General features: G+C 52.3%; 1 protein-coding gene and 1 long non-coding RNA gene across 5 annotated transcripts in view; one reads left to right on the plus strand and one right to left on the minus strand.

The window, feature by feature from the left end:
• Positions 1 to 3710: 3710 nt before the first annotated feature.
• LOC128313271 (uncharacterized) lies at positions 3711 to 7000 on the minus strand. The gene is made up of 2 exons (XR_008293743.1): positions 6518 to 7000; positions 3711 to 4318 (listed from the first exon to the last, which is right to left on the minus strand). It is a non-coding gene; the product is annotated as an uncharacterized LOC128313271 (long non-coding RNA).
• A 72-nt stretch (positions 7001 to 7072) lies between these two features.
• ZDHHC7 (zinc finger DHHC-type palmitoyltransferase 7) overlaps positions 7073 to 16382 on the plus strand; it is a 111257-nt gene continuing 101947 nt past the window's right edge. For 2 of the 4 annotated variants that reach the window (XR_008293742.1, XM_027076330.2), the window contains exons 1-2: positions 7073 to 7291; positions 7930 to 8085. The gene's annotated coding sequence lies outside the window, so the exon portion shown is untranslated. Of the gene's footprint in view, positions 7292 to 7929; positions 8086 to 11119; positions 11322 to 16382 lie in introns of all 4 variants that reach the window. The other 2 variants (XM_027076331.2, XM_027076332.2) reach the window with 2 other exon arrangements.

Genomic DNA, 16382 nt, shown 5'->3' on the forward strand with positions numbered 1-16382 from the left:
AAGCTGGAAGATGGGAGCTCATTCAGGGTCAGATTCCATTTGGGGAACGTGTGACTTCTCCTCAAGAGATTCACATGAACCCTGTCTCTCCATGCCTCATAAAAGGTATTCTGATCTCGCCAGAAGGGTGGACAGAGGCAGATGCGTGGCCATTAAACAAAGATGGAGAGAAAGTAAGTTCTGCCAACCACAGACCAGTGAACTAGATACGGGCGTGGGAAATATTCAGGACAGATTACTAACAAAAACCATTTGACCCCTCAGAAGAGGAAGCACCGATGACCAAGCTGTGCTGGGTTAACCATATTCCTGTTGTGAAACGCACGAACTGCTGAATCAGGAAATCGGATAGAAATCGTGTATTTGGACCCGGAAGCTGTATGTATCAGGATTCTTTCAGTTGTAAGTGGCAGAACTCCATTCAAACTGGTTTTTCAAAAAAAAAAAAGGGACTACATCGGCTCACATAACTCACCTAAATTCTGGGGTTGGCCCAGCAAGATCCAGGGGCGCCGATGACGTCATCAGAACTTGGTGTCACTCCCGCTATTTGACCACCTCCCTCGGAGCTGGCTTCGTTCTCGGATTAGGGGCTTTTACATAAAGTGGTCTCCAATAGCAACAGGCCTATGTTCTTTCAACTTAGCAACCTCAGGGGGGAAAGGACTCTGTCCTTCAGTATTTCCAGCAAGAGACCTAGGATTTGGTCTAAATGGGCCAACATTCCTTGTGTGCTCAGCCCTTTGAACCAACCTCTGAGGCCAGGTTGTTGGGATGACGGGACTGGCCATACTTGGACACGAGTGAAGATAAGCTCCGCTCCGCTTCTTGGGTGAAGAGGGTGGGGAGGGCGGGTCCCCACAGGCAAATGAGGAAGCAGACGGATTCTGGGCAGGTGGCGGAATGCAACCAGATATCCAGGACAAAGCATTTGCTGACATTATCTCATGATATTGTGCAAAGGTGGGAGAAATAGTAAGTTTATTGGATGGCTGAATCAATATCCACAAACCACTTTCAGTAGAGGATGGTTCTGGAAACCAATTACACAGATAAATGAGGTGATATGACTTGGCATCCCTTCTGTTTTCCGTTGCCTGTCGTGTCTATTTCCACCTCCCCTTTGTAACATTTTGCCACAAACGCTGTGGCTTTAAAAGGACATGGACTTAGTATCTTACAGCTCTGGAGGTCAGACCCTAAAATCGAGGTATCAGCAGGGCATCTTTCCTTCTGGAGGCCCCAGGGGAGGAGGGCCTCCTCGCCTTTTCCAGCTTCTGGGGGCCTCGTGCATCCCTTGGCTGGGGGCGCCTTCCTCCATCTTCAAAGTCAGTCTTCTTCTCTGTCCTGATGTGCGTATGGAGCGCAGGCCAGTTGTCTCATGGGACGCCTCTCAGTTCAGGTGTCTCCGACTGCCCCTTTGTCGTCAGGGAACACCGTACGGGCAGCAGGCAGCGGCACTGATGTGTGTCGTTGCATCAGGAGGTGCCTACGCCAGTCTGTCTCATCACTGCTGCTGCCGTTTGACCCATGGTTGAGACGGTGACATGTTTCCCTACCGTAAAGGTTCTTGTTTCCCCTTTGTAAATAATTAGTCATCTGTGGGAAAGATACTTTTAGGCTATGTAGATATCCTGTTTTCCTAATGAGCTTTCCACCCAGTGGTTTGGCACCCATTAATGATGATGCTGCGCCGACCGCAAAGCGTGGAGGGTTCTGATTCCATGGCGCCACTGACATTTACGAGCTGACATTTTCCTGCCTCCATCCTTGCCCTTCTCCAGTCTGTTCTGCACAGGGCAGCAGGAGTGACCTGTAAAAACCACAAATGTGGGGCGCCTGGGGGGCTCAGTCGGTTGAGCGTCCGACTTCGGCTCAGGTCGTGATCTCGCGGTTTGTGAGTTCCAGCCCCGCGGCCGGCTCTGGGCTGACAGCTGGGAGCCTGGAGCCTGCTTCGGATTGTGTCCCCTTCAACTCTCTGCCCCCTCCCCCACTCACGCTGTCTCTGTATCAAAAATAAATAAACGCTAAAAAATAAAAATTAAAAAAAGAAAACCCCACAAATGGGACCATCTCCTCCAGTGGCTTCCTACTGCCCTTCAGATGTGGCCAGAATCCTTCTGGTTGTTAGCACGACCTGGCCCTTCCAAGCTCTCCAGCCTGGTCTCCCCCAGTGCCCCTGCCCCCCACCCCGTCCTCCCCACACTGGCCCCTTGCAGAGCTTCAGACGATCGATGCTGCCCTCTACTGAGGCCTCCCACCTACCCTTTTACCTGGAACCCTCTTCCTCCACCCCCAACACCCCCTTGCTTATCAAATACCCGTGTGTCCTTCGCATATCACAGCTGAAAGGAAGCCACGTGCCCCCCCCCCGGGGTGGGGCAGGCCAGCTTCCCAGGTGCACCCTTTTACCACATCATGTCCTTTGCCTTTATAGGAACACGCCTGTTTGTAACCGTGCACTTGTGTATTTGCTCAGTCTATGTGCTCTGTAACAGGCAGGGACTTTGCTTTTGCTCACTCGCGTGTCTGCAACACCTGACAAGGTGCCACGCACGGAGTAGGTCCTTAAATGCTTGTTGAATGAGCCAACAGGACAAAGAGAGGATGAGCAGGATGGGCGGGGCCTTGCTTCCGGGCGGGTTGGTGATTGGGCCCTGGCAGCAGGAGCAGGCAGGTGGCAGGGCTCCATATAGCCCCGTCCTAGTGTGCGCCCTGCCCCCCCCCCCCTTAGGGGAGCGTGGTACAGCCTAAGGAACAGGATCTTCACAGGCAGACAGAAGGAGGTCTGCAAGCTAGCTGTGCTGTCCCTGCTAGGCCATCACTTAACTCTGAGCCTCAGTTTCCCCGGCTGTGCAAAGGGATCACACCAACTTCGGAGGGCTGTGAGGCTGAGGTGAGTCTATGGGGAGGCCAGCAGGAAAGAGGACAGACCTGCGTCTGACTCCTGGCCCTTCCCCTCCTAGCTGTGTGACCTTGAGCCGCCGCTTAACCTCTCTGAGCCCGTTGGTTCCTCTAGGAAAGGGGCCAGGCACAGTGTGCTCACTCATTCGTTCAATGTAGATTCCTTGGTTGATGGGCGCTGGGGAAGCACTAGCGGACAAGAGCAACAGAGCTCCCCGCCTCTCGTGAGGCTTGCTCTGCAGCCGGGGATGGACCGCACCGGAAGTGAACAAGTGAACGACGTATGGCATTGGCGGACACGTGACAAGGAGCGAAGCCAGGAGGGGGAAGTTTGAGAAGGGGTTCCAGGGAGGAAGGCGCCACAGGATGAAGCCCTAAAGGGCATGAGAGAGCCATGGAGGCAACAGAGACCCGAGCCGAGTGTGGCACCCAGTAGGTCCTCCATACCCATCCACTGGCCATTCGCCTTCCCCACCGAGTGGGGGCCCCAGCAGGCTCCACCCACAGCCGGGGGCGAGGTGGCCCGAGCAGAGGAGCTCAGGACATACCACTCAGGGCACTTGAGACTCTGGGGGCCTCATCCAATACCCACGCGTTGTGGACGGTCAGCTTTCTAGCTTCCCTAATTCTGGCTGTTGCATTCGATACCACAGAACCCGCGGGAAAACCTAAGGCAAAACCCAAACCCCCTTCCAGAACGAACCTCTGGTTTTCCACTGTACAACCTCCGGAAGTGCCCGCCTCTTTCTCTCTCTGCCGCTGTCTACCTGCGGAAGAGCTGGAGGAACACACAGCTGGCACCGGGACCAAGACACCGAGTTTTATTAGTAGCCCGGCACCCCCCTCGCGGGTAACCCTTGCCCCGCCACGTGTGCCCATACCAAAGACCAGTTTTGCTGGGAGTCCGAACCTTTTATTGATGGAACCACGCAGCACGTACCGTCTCAGGTCTTGCTTCTTCAACCCAACACGTGTTTGTGTGACTGGTCTCTATTTTGTACGGTAGTTCATTGTATGAGTACGCACCACTTATCCATTCTGTCGGTCACGGACATTTAGGTTGTGAACCGTCCAGCAGGTGTCTTCCGGTGAACACAGGTCTGTGCACGTGCGGCTTTGGCAGATACTACTAAGTGCCCTACGAGGGAGTTTAACGATTACCTCCCCTGCCCCCCCCCCCCCCCCCCCAGGAGCGGATAGAGGCTCCGAGTTATTCCAGGTGCTCGCCAGGGCTCGGTGTTTTTTCATTCCGGCCACGTTGGTGGGTGTGTAAACATTTCCCTGTGGTTTCAGTCTGCGTTTCCCGGACGTCTAGTGAAAACAAGCACTTTTTCACGTTTTGGACAGTCTTTTCTGTGAGGTGCCTCCCCACCTGCTGGAGCGTGTTGACTCGTTCAATTATATTTTTGTGTCTCTAAAAATAAACACACGGCCAGAAAGTTAACAAGTCACACGGGTGCCTGGGTGCTTCAGTAGGTTAAGTGTCCGACTCTTGATTTCGGCTCAGGTCACGATCCCACCCTGTGTGAGTTCGAGCCCGGAGTAGGGCTCTGCACTGACAGCGCGGAGCCTGCTTGGGATCCTCTCTCTCCCTCTCTCTGCCCCTCCCCTGCTCGCTCTCTCTCTCTCTCTCTCTCTCTCTCCAAATAAATAAATAAACTTAAAAAAAAATCAATACGTTACATGCCCATTTCTTGTGTATCTGTCCAGGGATAGCCTACGTACATATAAACGTATGTATCTCCCCACTCTGCTTTCTTACACAAAAACACGCAGTTTTACACAATAGACCTGATATAGCTTGAAGACCAGATATCTGAATTCGTGAAAACACGCCTCATTTCCTTTTTACAATTGTAAAGCACGCTGTTCCCTTTTGTGTGCACAACGTATTTTTTTTTTTTTTGCAACGTATTTTACCTAATATCTTCACAGGCTTACAGGGCACTGCCAGTCTTTTGCTTCTACAGCGTGCTACCGTGTGAACTCCAGGGCAAACAGCTTTGTGCACGGGGGTAAGGCTACCTGTACGAGAAACTCCTCAGGGGAACTGCTGGGTCAAATTTTTGTGGCTCATATTGCTATCTTGCTCTGCAAAGAGATGAACAATTTACAATTGCATCAGTCAGGGCTGTTTGCCAACAGAGCATTCCCGAACCTTTATCTTTGCAAACCTACTACGTGAAAAGTGGCATCACCTTGTACTTCAGATTTGCATTCATTCTTTGGACTGCAAATGAGGCTGAGCATCTTTCCATATGTTTGAATAGAGCCTTTACTTTAAAAGGGCTGCTTCAGGTGGTGAGCTGGAACCTAGCTCCTGAAGGGTAAACAGAACTGACCCGGGAGGTGGGAAGTTTCCTCTCACTACAAGGGGAATGGGAAATAGTAGGTTTTCTGCTCCCAGGGCCTCAGAGAAATCAGGGAGAGGCAAACACTCCGTGTTGAACCACAGTCTTAAAACAGGAAGAAACCTTAGAAATCAAATCTAATCTCCTATTTTAGAGATAAACAAACAAAAAAAACCCCTGAGGCTTGGAGAGGGGAAATGACTCGCAGAAGACCTTTTGAAAAAACATGCCAATTCTGTCGAGATTAAAAAACAAAACAAAACAAAAACCCTTGATAACAGTTGATTGTTTTTGCCAACTGTTGCTAAATACCGTTAAATATTTTAATGGATTATTTTATCGCGCCATTTCCTTTAGGAAAGCGGTGCACCGTCAAAGTTATGATACACAAGATACGCCAGGATTAAAAGCATAGGCAATATAAACAAGTTGGGGACTATCAGAAGAATTATGGGGTGGGGATCCCTCTACCCTCCACTTTTTTGCGACAGACTCTGAAATGGGCCAAAAAGATTATTAGGCGTCTTCAATGAACACTAGACATTGTCTGGCACACCCCTCTGGGTTATCTGGTTCCTTGGGGTCTTCTCCTTTCTTTAAGTTATTTATGACTTTACAGGCTGCAGAGGCGATGCAAATGATTCTTGTCCATAGATATGAGGCATAAAGTCAACTCTGCCTGGTGAAAGTTCAAGCCAGTTCCGCATCTGTTAAGCAAATTTTTTTTTTTAAAAGCCCTATTCTTTTAACTCGGCTCATAACAAAGATATCCCAAGCACAGGCCCGCTTGCTGTCACGGTGTTATTCAAAGATAATCATCCTTTCAGCCCATGCAAAAAGAATTGGTCACTGATTGAAGGCCTCACTCACTTCCCTCCCTTGTGGAAACAAATCCCAAAACGAAGACAGCAGGAGATGGGAGGCTCAGAGAGGGTGAACTAAATTCACAGCCCCATTTTGAATACAGAGGTACAAGACACGGTAACAAAAGTTTCAACTTTTAAATGCATCCCCCACCCTTACTTCCAAAAGTTTAGCCGGAGTGACTTTCTGGAAGCAAGAATGGTAAATGGCGAGAAGGTGGCTTGCACACAGGGAGATTCTGATAGATCCCTTGGCTGTCATTACGGCTGTCATTAATCTTACAACGATTTAGCAAGCACTTACCAGTTTAAGAACAAACACTGAGCACCTACTTCCCAGCCCTGCGGAAGTCGCCCCCAATACTATAGGAAAGTCAAAGAAATAAAGCATGTGTCTACCTTCAAAGCACTTAGGACCTATCGTCCGGAGGAAATCGCTGGGATGCTCAGAGCGGGGTCGGAGGCGCAGCGGACCCCAGCAGCCCCCAGTCCAGGGCGCTTCTCCTTCTCCCCACGCGCTTTCCGGCCCAATCGTTTCCACCCCCGCTCCTCCATTTCCCCATTTTCTGAGTTCTCGCTCCGCACACTGTACAAGCCACACCTAAAGCTGGCTCTGGGCCGCCCCCGCGGCCTCCGGGACGAGAGCGCTCCACCGAGTTTGACAGCCTGACGGCGCGGCTTGGACCGTGCGGCTGCCCGTAGCCCCCATCCTTTCCCTTCCGCACGTCCCTTTGGATGGAGCCTTTGATTTTGGCGAGAGGAGCTTTCGGCTGCGAGCTGCCTACGGCAGAAAACTGTTAGCCCTTACGCCTCTCGGCTCCACGACGACCGCGGCTTCCAAGCCCCCACCAATCGCCTCCCGCGCCCTCTCCGCGGCCCGAGCGGCGCGGCCGGAACTGCGCAAGCGCGGCGCCGCTGACCCCGCGGGGTTCACTTCCGGGGGTCGCGCCGCCCGGCTCCCCAGGCAGGGCTCTGCGCTCTCGTGTCCGCTCGGCGGCTGCCTCCCTCAGACCGGGCCGGCGGGACGTGCCCGAGCCGAGCCGCGGGGCCCGCTCCGGCCCGGCCATGAGCGCGGCCGCATGATGCGTCCCTGCCTCGGCCGCTGCAGTCGCCGCCGCCGCCGCCGCAGGCCGGGAGGAGCCGCAGCGCCGGGCGACCCCGCCCGGGCCTCGGGTGAGTGCGGCGGGCCGGGCCGGGCCGGGGCCGGGCGGGCTGCTCACAACCCCGGCCTCCCGGCCACTCCCTGTCCCCGGCCCGCCCTTCCGTCGGCCCCCCTGCGCCCTCTCCTCCGGACGCCGCGCTTCTGCGACCTTCCCGAGCTCCTCGGGGGCACCTCTGTGCCACCTCTGTGCCTGCGCTTGCCTTCCCTTCCAGGTGTCTCCTGTCACTCTTGATCTCTCGGGATACGGCCCGAATCGCAGCCCCAGGTTTTCGCCTGACCTTGGGCGTGACACTTAGCTCTCCCGAGCCGCGGTTTCCCCCTCTCATAAACTAATAACGGGGTTGTTGTTAGAGCCAAAAGAGAGAGTGGCTATAAAACCTTTCTGTAACCTGTAAAGAGTGCTTTATAGCCAGGCATTACAAAGGGCTTTCTTGAACTTCGCCCGTGGCTTCTCGAATGCTCCTGTTCCCCCCCTTCTTTCTGAAAAGTTTGAATTATTCTCTCATTCTTCGCCCATCTTCCTGATGATCTTCCCTTCCCCCGATCAACGATCTTTGGCGGGGGGGGGGGGGGGGGGGGTGGTTGCCGGACTGGGCATCTGGGGCGATCAGGTCAGCCTTCAGGTCAACGTCTGCGTCTTTTCTTGCAGCCAAGGTTCATCCCTCCCGAGGCGTCATTGCTGCTGGAACTAAGTCTCTCTGCTGTTGGACCGACACACTTTGCTAGCTTACCAGTAACCAACTCATGCTTCCTTTCGTGACCAGTTGTGCAGTGAGTCTGCTTAGTGTCTGTCCGTGCTGCTCATGTATGTATCTATTTTACTCTTACCGTCTCAGGTGGTCTAGAAACCTGGATCAATACACAGTTATCCCTACACTCTTCCCCTCACAGACGAGGAGTTTCATTTCTTGGTTTTACAACCTGAACTCACCTACAGTCACCTTTTAAGAGGTCACCTTGTTAACCTTGCTGGTTAGAAAGTCAGAACTCGACTAAAGGGAAAAGCTCTTGGGGTATTTGAACAAACAGGGTGGAACAGAAGTGTTGAATTGCATTCCTTGAACACCCTGGGAGGTGTTCGAGGTAGAAGGGTTCGGGTTATTGAGGTTAGTTGGGCGTTGTGTATTTCTGGGAGTTAGACCGGTGGGTTCACCTTGACTTTTGAGGACAAGATGATGTGAAAGGTAGCTTCGTAAAGAAGTCATTCGACAGCCATCGGAAGGAACTCTTCGCACGGATGTCTCGGCTCAAAGCAAAGGGCGTAAAACGTGTACAGAAATATTCCTGCCACCAGTGGCTCAGAGCCTGCCTCAGGTTACAGGGAGCAAACTGGATCGTTGCAGCCGTGCTAATCCATCCATGATAAAAGCAGAAATCCCCTTCTAGAAAAGGACAAGTGTTAGCAGGAACAGCACGAAAAGGAACTTCATTAAGAGCAGTCTGGATTCAGTCAAAAGTATGGATACGTTTCTGCTTTCTTACTGAAAGTGTTATCTGCAGGCTCGAGACTCTTACCGATAGTATCGTTTTCCGTAATTTGAGGCAGTGGGACTAGAAATAAGTTTGCATTGGAACCTAATGTGTTTGGAATGAACTGATGATCTGAGAGCTTCCCGGCTCCCCTGCTGGCGGGGCAAGTCTACAGATTATCTACCGGATAATTTTCCGGAAGTGGCTCCTAGGGATTATGTTTCTTAAAAACAGTGTTTTTAATTGTAAAAATAATACAGCTTGGGTTGTCTGGGTGGTTCAGTCAGTGAAGCGTCCGACTCTTGGTTTCAGCTCCGGTCACGATGTCACTGTTCGTGAGCTCGAGCCTCCCTCTGTTTCTGCCCCTCCCCCACTCTCTATCACTCTCAAAAAAATAGTTAACTTAAATAATACAGCTTATTTTGTATAAAAAGTCAAACGCTAGAGCAGAGCATAAAGTGTGAACACTCATTGTACTCCCTTGTGTCCCCAAAGCCAGTGTCCAGGGTCAGTATTCACAACTGGCCGCATGACCATTCAGCTGCGTCATCTGAGACGTGTTTAGGTCGACTGTGAGAGTGGGTCACTTCCAGAGTTTAGAGGGAACAGTCCTGTCAGACCACCCTCGCTTCTGACACCAGCTGCAAGTTTTGGGGTTCTCAAAACCACCTTCAGTTTTGATTGTTATTGAGAAGGACTCGCGGAACTTGCTGAAAGCTGTTAGGGCACAGTCGAGGCTTTTGTACAAGTAAAAGGTAAAGACTAAAATCAGCCAAGGGAAGAGGCTTCTGCTCAGAGTCTGAGGAAGGAGCCAGGGTGAAGCTCGGGTCTTCTTCTCTCTCGGATCCAGAATGTGTCACATTCCTCGCATGGATGGGACGGCTCGCACGCGCGGGGCACTCCCAGCCAGGGAAACTCAGAGGAGCCGTGGTGCTTCGAGTCCTCTTTGGGGTTCCCTTTCATAAGCATAATTGGGTGATTCATCAATTGCCATGCTGATGCTGCGTGCCCCAGAGCCCCCCTCGGAACCACCTTGTCGGTCTCAATGGCGTGGCCAGCTCCCACCCGAAATCAGACTGTCAGCCGAGGACAAAGGCCAGACCTCCTTTTGGGCAAGGTTAAACTTTTTGTTACACAGGACCCTTCCTTCTTTCATGGTCCCTTTCTACTTAAAAATACACTCTTTTGCTTTACCACTGATGAATGGCTACCTTCTGGAGCATGGAGGAGACAGAGGCCACTGGGAGAATTCGCTCAACCTTGATTTTTTTTTTTTCTAGCTAAAATATCTCCCAATGTCCACCAGTCTTTTTCTTTCCTTTACCTCTGAGGAAGAGACAATCCCTCTTCCCATCAACTCTGTGTCTGTTCTTTGGTCAGCCTGTTTCGGGACCGGCATTCAGTCATTTCCTCTTACTTTTGCCTCTCTGATTTTTTTTTCTCTTTCACTGACTGCTTTGCCTCTGTCTACAAACATGTCTTTGTCTTGCTAATCTTAGCTCTGCTTACCACTGAGTTTTATTCCATTCTTAGAAAACCTTGTTAGAATCCTATTGTCTAATAAAATCCAGATCCTAATGGGCCCAAGATAATGCCTCACATTGGCACAGCATCTTACAGTTTGGAAAACAATTACGTCATCCTCCAATCCCCTGTAGATAGCGGGGGCTTGGTAAGTGCTTGATCAATGGGTAATTTGGCTGAGCAGAGGGTGAGATTCCTCAACTTGGAGGAGACAGCAGGAACAGAAGCACAGAGGGGTAAGAGGGCATGGTGAGGGAACCGGCATACGCGCCGTGTGGAAGAGAGTGTGAGCACCACGCCTGAAAAGGAAGGGGAGCCAGATTCAGTGGGGCCTTGAATGCCATGGGCAAGGCTGAAAGGTTTTGGACCAGACTGACTCTGATGCACCAGGTGATGTTTGGTGATGACTCCTGCAGCTGCATGGAGGGTGGCTGGACCTTACGACCGACCGTGGAGATTAGGATTCTGCAGAGGCACCTGCCGGAGGCAAGGTGCCTAAACTTGGTGGTGGAAAAGGTGAGAAGAGAAGGGGCCGAGCCCTAAGCAGGAGGTGTCCTCGAGCCTGTAGGGAGGGGTGGAGGTTGTGTGTCTAGAGGGCGAAAGGGACTTAACAAATACCGGTTGCCTGAGGAGTGCTCCCGGTACGTGGGAGGAGAGGAGGGCTCTGTGTTTAGCTGGTGCTTTGGAAAGGGTGCTGTTTGTTTACAGCACCCAGTAAGCAGGGGCAGGCAGGATAGAGAGGCCGCCAGTGTCTCTCGAGACAGGCTCTTACAGTATCAGTTCTGTGTTGAAATGTTTTGAATTCTTAGAGTTCCATATTCCCTAATTCAATTTATTCATTACAGAATGCGTTTTCTAACACCAAGTGCTCTGGGAGGCGGTGTATCTTAACGGAAGAGCATGGGCTTTGGAGTCAGAACGGTCCCACGTCCACCCTTCACTGGCTGTGAGCTCGGGCAGGTTACTGTAGCTGTAAGGCTGCATCTGTTCTTGCCTGAAGTGAGCTCATATTAGGGCCTTGCTCTTAGGCTAGCGGCCGGCTTCAAGGTAATGATGTATGTAAAGTTCCGGGGTGCACGGGGGGTGCGTAGTGATTGGCCTTTCTGATATCTTACATTGTCGTTAATTTGCAACTGAGAGCTAGCTACGTTAGCACGTCAGATGTTCCCAGTGTTTTGGATTTGGGCGAGTCTGATGTTGCAAGAGTTCACGTCATGTTAAACAAGGAACCCCTATTTAGGAAGATGTGGAAAGAGGCTGGGATTCGCCAGCCTGGTTCAGGTCCAGCCGTTCCCTGGGACAGGACACCTAAGAGGTTTGGAACTCTGGTGTTCTTTGTATCTCTGGATTTAGAATTCCCGAGGGTTCGTTTACCTTTTTGGGATCTTTAGAAAAAGCTTTCAGAGACAGGCTGTGGCTCTTGCGCAGGGATAACTGTGAAACCTCTGGGATATCGGTGAGCGCGTCCTTGAGGCCACTTCATCCAGCCCGTGCTCAGGATGACACCCTGGAAATGGAGATTCCCCCAGAAGTGTGGGATTCTCTCCTCCTCCCCTTCTCTCTCTCTCCCCTCAACCCTTCCGCACGTCTCCCTGACTGCTTTCCGCGAGGCTCCCAGACTCCTGACCGTGCCCCCGCCTCCCCCACCCCGGCCAGATCCCACCGCCTCCCCTCTGTGTCCCTGAGTCTTCTTGGGCACGCTCCTTGCCCCTCAGCTCACTGCACAGACAGGTGCAGCGTGCGCAGCGTCCTGGGGGTGTGCCGGGACATTGCAGGGCATGTGACAGCCCGCGAGGTGGGGAGGTCAGCAGGCTCCAGGTCAGGTAGAGCTTTAGACCACAGGTAGGCCTTTGGATGTTACTCTAACGGCAGAGGCCCCTCGTTGGGTGGGTTTTTTTTGTTTTGTTTTGTTTTTTAAATTTTTTTTTCAACGTTTATTTATTTTTGGGACAGAGAGAGACACAGCATGAACGGGGGAGAGGCAGAGAGAGAGGGAGACACAGAATCGGAAACAGGCTCCAGGCTCTGAGCCATCAGCCCAGAGCCTGACGTGGGGCTCGAACTCCCGGACCGCGAGATCGTGACCTGGCTGAAGTCGGACGCTTAACCGACTGCGCCACCCAGGCGCCCCATCGTTGGGTGGTTTTAAGTAAGGGAGGAGTATGATCTGATTTGTATCTGTGAAACCTTATTCGGGGTGGGCCGTGGGGTGAGGGAGGCAGTGACGGTAAAGACCGACCGGGAGTGCTGGGGAGGCGCCCTGCGGACTGCCTGGGGGAGGGCTTGTGGCCATGGTTTGGCTGGGCAGGAGGTGGAAGAGGGCAGATTTGGGCTGGTTTTGGAGATGGCGCCCACAGGACTTGCTGGAGGGTTCGATGTGAAGAGGTGGGGGGGGCAGGTGGGGGAAGAGTTCAGCGAAGAGTGACTCCTGTGTTTTGACCTTGACAACTAGCTGGAGGAGGTACGCCCTACGGAGCTGCGAAGGAGCTGCGAAGGTCCGTAAGGGTTTGGTGGGCGGAGGGGGTTGTTGGGGAGGATCTACTCAGTGAGGGCTGGTCCAGATGGCTGGATCTACTCAGTGATGTACGGTTCGTTTCGGAGCTTCCCAGATATGCGTATCAGTAGCAGCAGTGTTTGTGGGCCTGAGAGCCCAGAAGATCCTTTAGAGAGAGCGGAGATAAAGGGAAAACCCAGGGCTGAGCCTGAGCACCGCCACCGAGGCACCTACAAAGAGGAGGACCCAGTAAGAGACTGAAGCGTGGCCTGTGGGAAAGAAGGAAAACCCAGCACCATCCCCCTGCACCCATGAGATTGGCTCCTGGTGGGTGCGTTTCTCCATTTGCCATCTTTGATCGGCAGCACCCAAGGCCTGTTCTAGAGCGGTTATGTATTTTAGTGTCGAAGACCTTCCTAGAAACCTTAAATAAGTTTACTTGTCACAGTGTGCATAATGTGCCAGCATATTATTGAGACTTGGCTTTACTTGGCTTAATATTCTGTTGGGTTTTCTCCCCCTTAAATGTTAATATTCTGTCTTTGGATTCAATAATTGGAGAAGATGGTGGTTTTGTACAGCATACATCATCGGTAGGGTTTGAAAGCACAAACTAAATCTTTCATGATTGCAAAATGATGGAAGGAACGTTCGAGAACGTAATTGCCGTAAATACGCTACAGCACGTTATGTGCCCGCTCCATTCTTTCCTTCTTTCAGCAAGTACAGCTACGACTCTACGGCCTATAGTCCTCCGCTCCACCCTGGCTCACTTAGCATCCAGGATGAAGGTTGATGCCCCGGGACAGACGTGCTAGACCTTTCCCTTCACGTCCTTTCAGGTCGCAGCCTGTTTGCACAGCCACGTGCTGGAACTTATTTTTATCCCGAAGGGCCCCTCTGCTGAGCTCTTGGAACTGCCCTGCTGATCCAGCCTCCGTCCGACCTGGCCACCTTGTCACTTCCTCCAAACCCGGTTCTTAGTCTCACCAGGACCTCCAGCTCCTTAGAATTTTCTGCCAACTGGCTTGTCAGGCTTCTCCCCTTCCTCCTGCATTCCACAACGGGTCATTTCAGCTCAGGCCTTGCCTTTGACACCTGTTTGACACCTGGTTTTCCATCGAATCATCGGTCATCGTGGCTACTCTCCAGCCCCGCGTAAGCCTTTGGGTGCTGAGCTGGGCTCTTGGACGGCAGAGCAAAGCAGTCCCATCACGTTGTCAGAAAGTGGGGGTCTGCAGCACCTCGTGGGCCCACCACTTGCTCGGCTGCTCTCCCTGCAGCAACTGTTCCCCGATCTCAGTGGCTTCCTGCACTTGTAACACCCGCAGCCCACTGGTTACTCTTTGCTCAGAAAACAGTGCTGTGGGGTGTAAACAGCTTTAGCTTCAGCCCATCTCCATGGTTTTCCATAGACCCCCTGCCCCACTGTTGCTTCCTCCTTCTCAGGAAGGGGGATCGTCCCCCCGAGTCTGCAAACTTGGACCCTCATCCTTTCAAAACACAAAAGTGCCGCGAGCCTAAATTACTTTTGTAGTGGCAAGAAAAGTTCAGCGAAGTACAGAATTAGAAAGAAAAAAGAAACAGGAGTAAGCATGGCGAGGCCTCTTAGCTTATGTTTTCTTGGTCCGATACCTTCATTGGCTCAACTGTACATAAATATTTCATTCTGTTTCCATTAAATCACTTTGGGGGGCGTGGTAGGCTTTTCAAAGCATGGCACAGTCAAACCAAGATGCACTTTGGTGACACCTGCCTGGAGCCCCTGCGGGTCCAAGGCGGCCGGTGTGCAAACGGGGACCCCGCACAGCCCGGGTTTGACTGCGCAGGCTACTTACGTGTGAAATTTTTTGATATGGTATATAATACCGTAAATGTGTTTTCTCTTATGACTTTCTTAACGCTCTTTCTCGTGCTTCATCATAAGAATACGTACAAAAACTGTGTTCGTTGGCCGTTACCGTCATCGTGAGGCTTCAGATCAACGGTACGCTGTTAGGAGTTAGATCTCGGGGGACTCCGAAGTTACCCACAGGTTTTTGACTGTCTGTGGGGATGGCGTCCCCAACCCCGTGTTGTGCGAGGGTCCGCTGTACCTCTTTAGGATTACCGTGGCGTATGAGATGGTGCACGAGAGCGGAAACTGAGAAACAGAATCTCCTCTGCTTTTCCTTCCAGCCGCGTAGATCCTGGACTTCCCGGCACTTTTGGAAAACGCTTCTCCAATTTTCCCACCCCCTGCTCTCCCAGGCTCGTGGCCCTGGACTGAACCTGCCAGGGCGAGATCCCTGAGGGGCTCCTCCAGTGCCCGCTTCGCTGGGGCTGACTGCTCCGGCCTGCCTGCTCTTCCCGGCCCTTCTGGCGCCCTTGCTGGCTCTTTGGACCCCTTCCAGGGCTCTAGCCCCACACTTCTGTGGCCCCTCGGGTGGTCACGTCCGGTCCCCCTTTGCTCGTCCCCTCTGTGCTGGGGTCTCTAGATCGGGGCAGGGGGAGGGCGGAGGACTGTCCGCCAATGTGTTCCACAGGTGCCTGTAAGTCTGTGAGTCCCAGTCTCGGGCTCTCTCCCTGAGTCTGCAGCTCCTGCGTCGCGGAACAAGCGGCCGGGGCAGCAGTGTTTCCGAGTCCCTGTTGCGTCCTTGTATTGTGCCCCCGCTGCCCCATGCTGTTGGTCCCTGCTATGCTCTTTCTTCCTGGGCCTGGCTGTGAGATAGGGGCGCACAGGCCCTGCCCCCTCTTGGCCCTGGCCTGCGCCTTCTCTGCTCTTGGCCGCAGCAGCCTCCTTCCACCCGGGTCTTCTCACACTCTTCTCTCCTGTCTGGGCCCTGCCTGTTGTCACGGCCCACCACGCGGTCCCCTTGCTTTCTTGACGCTTTCTCTGGCTCCTCCAGACAGAATTAGCTGCTGTCCTCCCTCTCACTTGTCACACTTGGCTCCTAATTTGGGGGTAACACTTAGCATATTATTTACCAGCCCGACTGCCACCTCTGCTGGTCTGTGAACTCCTGTGGGCTAAAGCTCCCGTCTGTGCTTGTGCATCGGGGGCCTGGTGTAGAGGGGATGGTGTTGGAACCGCCCCCCCCCCGCCCCCCGCCACCTTTGAATTAAGTAGATCTTTCATGGCTTGTGTTTGCTTCGTATGCTGCTTCTGTGCCTGAAGCAGAGAGTTGCTTATTCCTGCTTTTTATAGGTCATCAGTGGGTGTATGAATACTAAAGCCATAATGAGTTTAAACAGCATTGTAATATAAACATGAATACCAGACTCTAGGGTAGACATTCTTTTTATTGCAATAGAGAAAGTAATTATATCATGATTTTTTTTTTTTTTTTAGATTTTATTTTTTTAAGTACTCTCGACACCCAGCATGGGGCTCACACTCAAAACTCCGAGATCAAGAGTCACAAGCTCCACTCTCTGAGCCAGCAGGCGCCCCTCTCGATTCTTTTTTGTAGTAACTCATCACCAAGGAATACTGATGTCTTTCATTCATTTGTTTTCAGTTTGTATTTGAGAACACATTTTCTGTTGATAGCCAAGGTAAAAAGCAAGGGGAAGAGGCCAAGAACTTTGTCTGAAGGGACGTCTTGTCAGAGACGTCTTGGCGGCTGAGTGCA

The sequence above is a fragment of the Acinonyx jubatus genome, chromosome E2 (genome assembly GCF_027475565.1).
Source record: "Acinonyx jubatus isolate Ajub_Pintada_27869175 chromosome E2, VMU_Ajub_asm_v1.0, whole genome shotgun sequence".
NCBI classification, from domain to species: domain Eukaryota; kingdom Metazoa; phylum Chordata; class Mammalia; order Carnivora; family Felidae; genus Acinonyx; species Acinonyx jubatus.